General features: G+C 41.9%; 1 non-coding gene across 1 annotated transcript; it reads right to left on the bottom strand.

The window, feature by feature from the left end:
• Positions 1-6,825: 6,825 nt before the first annotated feature.
• On the bottom strand, positions 6,826-6,902 carry TRNAS-CGA (transfer RNA serine (anticodon CGA)). The gene has a single exon. It is a non-coding gene; the product is annotated as a tRNA-Ser (tRNA).
• Positions 6,903-9,458: the final 2,556 nt, after the last annotated feature.

Genomic DNA, 9,458 nt, shown 5'->3' with positions numbered 1-9,458 from the left:
TAAAATTAATTAAACCTCTGCAACAGGTCATCCAGTAGTTTCGATTTTTCTGCTCTCTGTTGGAATAAAATGAAACGTCGAAATTGACAACACGCGCAGTCAGTCAGCTGACAGCGTAAGGGAAGGAGAAATATAACGGGGCCGGCCGGGAGACTCCCACCAACATCTCTATAATTTTAACCAGGAATTATAATAAATTAAAATTCTGACCTAAGGAGTTTCCCCCGGTTGTCATAGTTTAAAATTCAAAACTCAGAACATATTACAAGTTAATGGAATGTACACTGTATAATAACAACATTTTTATACTTAGAAGAAAGAAGAACCTCTTTCCTTTAAAGACTAATGCCACAATGAAATATACTTGTATCAATACGAGAAATGACGTGTTCTGTGATTTTATTCTCTACAGAAAAGCATTTCAACTTCATTATCATTATCTTATATATGCCAATATTTGTACTTAATATATGTTTTTCTTTAAGGTGAATATGTTCCAAAATGGATTGAAGCATGTTCTTGTAATGTTTAGCAGGGATCTAAGTTGACGCGTGTTTGTATACGCATAAACATCTATATATATATAAAAGTCATTGTATGTATGTGGGTGGGTGGGTTTGTACCACATCTCCTCCCAAACCATTGGAGCGATTTCAACCAAATTTGATACACTTATGACTCGGTATCAGGAGACAAACCGCGTGGGGGTAAGACACCCCTAACACCCCTGGGGGTGGGGGGGCGAGGGGGTTCATATATAAAAATAAATGAAAATAGTGTCGAATCCATACTTTTCGGGGTCGCTGAGATCAATAGTGACACTCCAATTTTTTTAAAGTCCAAGTTTAGCCCCCCTTTGGGGTGGGGGCGAGGGGGGAATGATATATACAAATAATCGAAAATAATGTCGAATACATAGTTTTCGGGGTTGCCAAAGTGAATAGCGACACTCCGGATTTTCAGTATCAGGAGACAAACTACGTGGGGGTAAGACACGCCAGGAACCCTTAGGGGCGGGGGGCGAGGGGGGTCATAAATAAAAATAATGAAAATAGTGTCGAATCCACACTTTTCGGGGTCGCTGAGATGAATAGTGACACTCCGATATTTTTAAAAGTCCAAGTTCAGCCCCATTTGAGGTGGGGGCGAGGGGGGGTGATGTATACAAATAATCGAAAATAGTGTCAAATACATAGTTTTCGGGGTCGCCAAAGTGAATAGCGACACTCCGGATTTTTGGTATCAGGAGGCAAACCACGTGGGGGTAAGACACCCCAGAAACCCTTAGCGGCAGGGGGCGAGGGGGGTCATGTATAAAAATAAATGAAAATAGTGTCGAATCCATACTTTTCGGGATCGCTGAGATGAATAGTGACACTCCAATTTTTTTTAAAGTCCAAGTTCAGCCCCTTGGTGGTGGGGGCGAGGGGGGCAGTGATATATATAAATAATCGAAAATATATCGAATACACAGTTTTCGGGGTCACCAAAGTGAATAGCGACACTCCGGATTTTTGGTATCAGGAGACAAACCACGTGGGGGTAAGACATCCCAGGAACCCTTAGGGGCGGAGGGCGAGGGGGGTCATATATAAAAATAAATGAAAATAGTGTCGAATCCATACTTTTCGGGGTCGCTGAGATGAATAGTGACACTCCAATATTTTTAAAGTCCAAGTTCATCCCCCTTTGAGGTGGGGGTGAGGGGGAGTGATGTATACAAATTATCGAAAATAATGTCGAATACATAGTTTTAGGGGTCGCCAAAGTGAATAGCGACAATCCGGATTTTCAGTATCAGGTGACAAACCACGTGGGGGTGAGACACGCCAGGAACCCTTAGGGGCGGGGGGCGAGGGGGTCATAAATAAAAATAAACGAAAATAGTGACGAATCCACACTTTTCGGGGTCGCTGAGATGAATAGTGACACTCCGATTTTTTTTAAAGTCCAAGTTCAGCCCCCTTTTAGGGTGGGGGCGAGGGGGGAGTGATATATACAAATAATCGAAAATAGTGTCAAATACATAGTTTTCGGGGTCGCCAAAGTGAATAGCGACACTCCGGATTTTTGGTATCAGGAGACAAACCACGTGGGGGTAAGACACCCCAGGAACCCTTAGGGGCGGGGGCGAGGGGTGTCATATATAAAAATAAACGAAAATAGTGTCGAATCCATACTTTTCGGGTCGCTGAGATGAATAGTTACACTCCGAATTTTTTAAATTCCAGGTCAGCCCCCTTTAGGGTGGGGGACAAGGGGGGAGTGATGTATAAAAATAATCGAAAAGAATGTCGAGTACTCTTCGGGGTCGCTGAGATGAATACTGACACTCCGAATTTTTACTATCAGGAGACAAACCACGTGGGAATAAGACACCCCAGGAACCATTAGGGGTGGGGGGCGGGGGGCTTGAGATATGAAAATCATCAAAGTAGTGTTGAATACATACTTTTTGGGGTCGCTGAGATGAATAGTTACACTCCGAATTTTTTAAATTCCAGGTCAGCCCCCTCTAGGGTGGGGGGCAAGGGGGAGTGATATATAAAAATAATCGTAATTAGTGTCGAATCCACAGTTTTTAGGGTCGCTGAGGTGAATAGTGGCACTCTGGACTTTTAAGGTCCAAATTAAGGCCCCTTTTGTGGTGAGTGGTTAGGAAGGGAGTTAGATATAAAATAATCGAAAATAATGTCACATCCATGGTTTAAAGTGTCGCTTAAATGAGGAGTGACACTCCAGTTGTCGTTTAAGTCCAAGTTGATCCCCAATTGCCAGGCGGGTGAGAAGGAGTCAAGTACAGAAAATATCCAAATGACCGAGATTAAGGATGTTTTTTTCTACGTTCCAGTATAACCGTCAGCAGAACTTAATACAAATATTACCTATTACCTGAAAAAAATACTAAGGGGGAAAGACACCCCTTGAATCCTTAGATAAGGGTACGAAATGTAATTAAGACTGAAAATGACCGATATTAGTGTTGAATCCATACGTTTCGGGACTACGGGAACAATTTCAAACAAACTTGGTCACTTATGACTTATTATCAGGAGACAAAGTGCGTGGAGGTATGACAACCCTAGCACACCTACGACGGGATGAGGTGTAGAAATAATCGAAAATAGTGGCGAATCCATTCTTTTCGGGGTCGCTGAGATGAATAGTAACGCTCCAATTTTTTTAGAAGTCAAATTTCTGCCTCCTTTCGCATAGCGGTGAGAAAAAGTGAAAAACAAAATTTCGAAAATGACCGAGAGAATGGACGCATGTGTGTATACTGGACCTACTGTCTCGAGAAATATACCCTAGGGGTAAGAGACTCCTAGCCTCTAAAGTAGGGGCAAAATGTAAATATTAACCGAAAATGACCGAAATTTGTGTCTAATCCATATTTTTCGGGGTCGCTGAGATGAACTGTAACACTCTGGATGCCGTTTAAGATAAAGCTCAGTCCTACTCGGCAGGCGGATGAGAACTGGCAAAAAATTGAAAACGTCCAAAGGGACAGAGTTTAAGGATGTGTGTATGTTTTAGCATATCTCTCAATCAAACTTGGTATACACATGACTTACTATATAGAAAACATTACTGTGGAGGTCAGATACACCTAGCCCCCGCTGGTGTTGTGGAATGAGAGGGTCTGACGTGCAAAAATAAGGAAAATAACCAATATTAATGTCGAAATCCATTGCTTATGTGTCGCTGATACGAACTGTGACGCTGTGGATAGCGTTTAAGTCCACGTTCAGCCTCCATCGAGGCAGGAGCTGAGAAGGGCTTAAAAGTAAATAGTATAAAATGACCGAGATTAGTGTTTACTCGATAATTAAATAATCTAAAACTTGAAGTCAGATACATCTAAATAACTATAAAACTACATGATAAGTCGTAAAATCAACATCTCAAAAAGAATTCTATAAGCATTCACTTCACACTCAACTAACTGGTAATACAAATATTAAATGTAAACATTCAAAAACTATCCGGGCAACGCCGGGTACTACAGCTAGTTAGCTATAAAAATAAAATAAGTACTGGAATGTGGAAAAAATCCGTCGACCTTAGTTGATATGTAAGTCTGTTAAGAAATAAAATATATTTAATAAATTTCAAACCCTTCTTTTTACAACTTGCTTTTTACGTTGCACCAACACAGATTCTGTAGGTCTTACGACAACGATGGGATAGAGTGGGAAGGATTTGGCCATGACCTTAATTAAGATACAGTTTGGTGTGAAAATATGAAACCATGGAAAACCATCTTCAGGGCTGCCGACAGTGGGGCTCAAAACCACTATCTACCAGATGCAAGCTCAGAGCTACGCGCTCCTAACGGCATAGCCAACTCGCCCGGTCTCAAAAACTTACAGAGTAGGGTAATTTATTTCGACAATAACTATCACGCAGTACACTGACTTAGCAAATGTCATGGGATAGTCACCTAATAGCGTATGGGGCCTCCTCTGGCCTTGCGAACTGCAGTGAGACGCCGTGGTAGTGAGTCGACAAGTCCCTGGTAGTCCTCTGGACGCAGCTGACACCAACTCGTTTGCAGAGCGGCCGCCAATGCTGGTCTGTTCGTGGGTGCAGGATCCATGGCACGGAGCCTGCGTTCCAGGACTTCCCAGATATGCTCGACAGGGTTCATATCGGGGCTCCTGGGTGGCCATGGCAGTCGTTGGACCTCAGCTGCATGTTCCTGGAACCATTCCCGGGAGACGTGGGAGCGATCATCTTGAAACACCGCAGAACCGTCTGGGCGTTGGAAGGCCAAATATGGGTAGAGATGGTCTCCGAGCAGCTCAACATACCGCGCACCATTCAAAGTCTCTTCCAGAACAACTAGGGGGCCCATTCCATATCAGGAAAATGCACCCCAGACCATAACAGAGACACCAGCGCCCAGGACCACACCTTCGAGGCAGGCGAGATCCATCGCTTCATGTGGTCTGCACCATACACGGTGCCTCCCATCGGCATGGTGCAGTTGAAATCGTGATTCGTCCGACCATATCACGTTACGCCATTGTTCCAGTGTCCATCCCTGGTGACTGGCGACAAATTCGCATCGTTGTGCCTGATGACGTTGGGTTAACAGTGGCACCCGTGTGCGGCGCCGGCTCCCATATCCCTTAGAACTCATGTTTCTACGGATTGTCCACTGGGAGACGTGTCTAGCACGGCCTGTGTTGAATTGAGCCGTGATTTGTTGCACGGTTGCCCGTCTGTCACTATTGACAATCCGTCTCAGATGTCGCCGGTCACGGTCATCGAGGGTGGCTGGACGGCCGGTCGTTCGTCTGTTGTGGACGGTGACACCCGCATTCAACTATTCACGATACACCCTGGACACGGTTAATCGTGTGAAGCCGAATTCTCGCACCACTTCCGAAATCGCACTCCCTATTCGTCGGGCACCGACCACCATACTCCGTTCGAACGGTGTCAGCTCACGACGACATTCCATGTTACACCTGTCACATGCACAGCCACTGCTCACAAGGTATCTTATACAACTGCTGCTGGCACAGGGGGCGTGTGGTGCGCAGACAACACACCTGCGCATCAGTGCTTTGCTATCCCATGATATTTGCTCAGTCAGTGTACTTACTATCTGCGTCTCATGAGAAGTTGCAGCAGCTTGTAGGTACGGCACGACTAACAGATACTACACCAAGCTACAAACATTAGTCGTGATGAACGGTGCGAGTTCTCTGAGAGAGATGCGTGTTAATCATACAGTACTTGCAGTAAACGTGCAACTAACGCGCAAATACACTACTAATTTGAAACTTCACATCAGCACCTTCGTTCACGAGAATCGCCGGCAGGAACCGATGTTTATTGTCAGGCCTTGAGATTCGAGATTGGCGCATGCGCAGGAGCCAAGCTTACCCCGCATGCACGCGACTTCTAGTCAGACGACCATAGTATTTTATGTCCAAACTTCCGGGTATGACCCCGACGCACCTCTGTTCGACCTCTTATCAAATATTAGTAGAAGTATGATATGAAATTTAGTCGTGTCAGTAATTGATTCATTTTCCTTGTAAATTACTGAATTGGATAAAGGTCTCCATCGGCCATCAACCTGATGTTTTTATTAATAATTGTCAGGAAAATTCTTCTATCCAGTTTGTCTGTTGTTGTTCGGGTATTTAGTTTGAATAATGTTTCACTTGCATACGTTGCTTCTGGTTTGATAACGGAATTATAATGGCGAAATTTAGCACTAATTGAAAGAGACTGTGTTTTGTAATTTGGCCATGTAATTTGTTGTACTCGTCTCAATTTTAGAGTTCTATTACCTATGGATGTTTTTGCATTAGCATTCCAAGTGACAGTTTCATCAAGATATTTAAATTTACGTACAACTTTCATTTTCTGAGTATTATTTAATATAATATTTGGAGTGTCAGCTTTAAAGGATGGCATCATTTCCGTTTTCTCAAAATATATTTTCAACCCAACATTTGCTGCTAATTTTCTATTTGCTCTACTTGAAATTTTGCTTCTTTTATACTATTTCCTAATAGCGCCAGATCATCGGCAGATGCAAGGCAATTTACTCGAATCCAATCTAAACAGTGGGAGGATGTACCTTACTCCATTCACGCATATTTTTGCAGCACACAATTAAACATCAAATGGGGATAATCCATCTCCCTGTCAAAGACCACTATGAATTTTAAATGGTTCAGAGATTTCATTTCAGAACCTAACTCTACACTTTGTAATCGAAACAGACTTTCAACGTATTAGGTCGTGTTACGTACATGTAGTATGTGTTGAAGAGATGTTAAGTACAGAACAAAAATGGCCAGCCGGACACCAGTGGGATCCGAACCCACAACCTCCCGATTTCGCGTCGGTTGCTCTACCAATTGAGCTATGGTGGCCTAGGCCATCTTTGTTCTGTTTCAAACGATCTGAGCTACAGGTCTGGCACTGCTGCTAGCACACTGTAGAGTGCGTTTAAGTCGCCCATTGTGGGGCATGTCAATGAATATTGAATTTTCACGACCACATTGTAATCGAAACAGACTTTCAATGTATTAGGTTGTGGGTTCGGATCCCACTGGTGTCCAGCTGGCCATTTTTGTTCTGTACTTAACATCTCTTCAACTCATACTACATGTACGTAACACGACCTAATACGTTGAAAGTCTGTTTCGATTACAATGTGGTCGTGAAAATTCAATATTCATTTACACTTTGTGTTTCTCAGAGTGACCGCAATAACTTTAACAAGTTTCCGATGTAGACCAAATTCAGTAAGGATATGTAGTAATGACTCGTGTTGCATAGTATCACGAGACTTTTGAAAATCAACAAATCTGATCACTAAATTTTTGCTCCTAATGCGTTGGTGTTTTATGACCCACTTGAGACTGATAATTTGATCTGGACAACTTCGTCCTGGACGAAAACCACGCTAATATTTACCCAATTCACTATCAAGGTGGTCATGGATTCTTCAAAAGAGGATCGTAGAGAAAATTTTATAAGTGATATCTAGCAAAGAAATTCCCCGATAGTTACTAGGATCTGATATCACCTTTTTTATCGATTGTGTGTGTAATTGCAACATTAAATTCTTCAGACAATTTTTCTGTATTCCAAATCTTAATTACATGTTTACGTAGATTCTGAATAGTCTGTATATTCGCATTCTTCCAGAGTTCCGCTACTAGTTGATTTTCTCCTGCTGCTTTAAAAATTTTCATTGAATCAATAGCTGTACTTACTTCATCGTAAACCGGTGGTATGACCTTCTCCAAAGGTGTTTCATTTCTGGGAAATAGATCAAATTCAAAATAATTTTCAGGTTCATCACCAGTAAGTAATGTTTTGAAGTATTCAGCCAAAATTATTGCATTGTCATAATCATTATGGGCCACCTTTCCATTCTTATCTTTCATCAGGAGAGTAGGAGGAGTATATTTTTTGGTATTGTTTAAATGTCCTATAATAGTATCTTCATCACTAGATTTTAATGTTTACTTCTGATAATTTCTTGTAACTCGCCTAATTTCTTTAGCCGTTAATCGTCTAGCATTGATTAGTTATTCTCTAGAGCTTTCTGCTTTTTGTTGTTGATCATTCAGCCAGGTTTTATGCCGGCTTAGTATTGATGTATCTCACTCTTCATTCCACCAAGCATGTTGTTTTTCGTTTATTTAATGGGAGCAACTTCCTCTGCTATGGCTTTTAATTTGTTAATAGTTGTTCCCACGCTATCACTTAAAAGTGTTGTGGATCTATCAAAGTATGTTCGATTATTAATGTGGATCATACAGTATTTCCTATTCAAGTTATGCGGTTTATTTTTGCTTTTAGGAGTTAATTTAAATTTAATTTTGGAGTTGTATTGGTCTAAATCAACATCCAAACCACGCAGAACTTTAGCATTATAAATTTCTTTATGAAATTTACGATCCATGGACACATGATCTATTTGGGATTCACCCAATTTAAGATTCGGAGTTTTCCAAGTCATTAATTTATGCAGTTTTCTTGTAACCCTTGTTGTTTCTAAAATTAGTCCATGGTTAATGCAAAATTCAATTAACCGTTCGCCGTTCTTGTTCGTTAATTTATGTGCTGGCCATCGTCCCACCACAATATGAAATTTTCACTCACGTCCAATCTTTGCATTAATGATAATAATAATAAAAACCTTAATGCAGCCATATAGTCATATAGTCTATAACATACATGTAACTATTGTAAATAATCAACGCGTAATTAACATTATTTTAATTTTACAATAATCGATGAGGGTTTTTTCTAGGACTTGTAATCTATATTAGACTAGAATTGCTCTTGCAGACAGAATTTCGTTGCGAAGATACCTCTTTTGGAGTGCTTTAACGTGATATCTCTTACAGCATTGTTTGAAACGGTCACGTATAGAGTCATTATCAGGTACATGGCAGGTTTTCCTTCTGCATAACCGGCGGCGAAAAATATGCGCTGTCTTTCGGGTCACCGGGTGCCGCTATTCGTAGTTTGCTCTGCTAGAATAATTGACTCTACTATGAAGGGTAAGAAGAGCAGAGGGTGGCAAAGACGTCGATGGTTAGACTATGCTTTCAGTGATTTAAAGTCAGGAAGGTGGAAGTTAACGAGGCCACAGCACTTGTTGCAATTCGAGAATTATCAAGGCGCATAGGTAATTCGCAGGGGCTTGCAGTCTGAACTCTGCTATTTGCTTTACGTCGCACCGACACAGATAGGTCTTATGGCGACGATGGGTTAGGAAAGCCTTAGGAATGGAAAGGAAGCAACCGTGGCCTTAATTAAGGTACTGCCTCAGCATTTTCCTGGTGTGAAAATGGGAAACAACGGAAAATCATATTCAGGGCTGGCGACAGTGGGCTGCGAACCCACTATCCCCCGGATGCAAGTTCACAGCTCCGTGCCCCTAACCGCACGGCCAGCTCGTCCGGTAT

Source organism: Anabrus simplex, chromosome 8, assembly GCF_040414725.1.
Source record: "Anabrus simplex isolate iqAnaSimp1 chromosome 8, ASM4041472v1, whole genome shotgun sequence".
NCBI lineage: Eukaryota > Metazoa > Arthropoda > Insecta > Orthoptera > Tettigoniidae > Anabrus > Anabrus simplex.
Note: the sequence above shows the minus strand (reverse complement) of the source record. Positions and strands in the feature narration are given on the sequence as shown.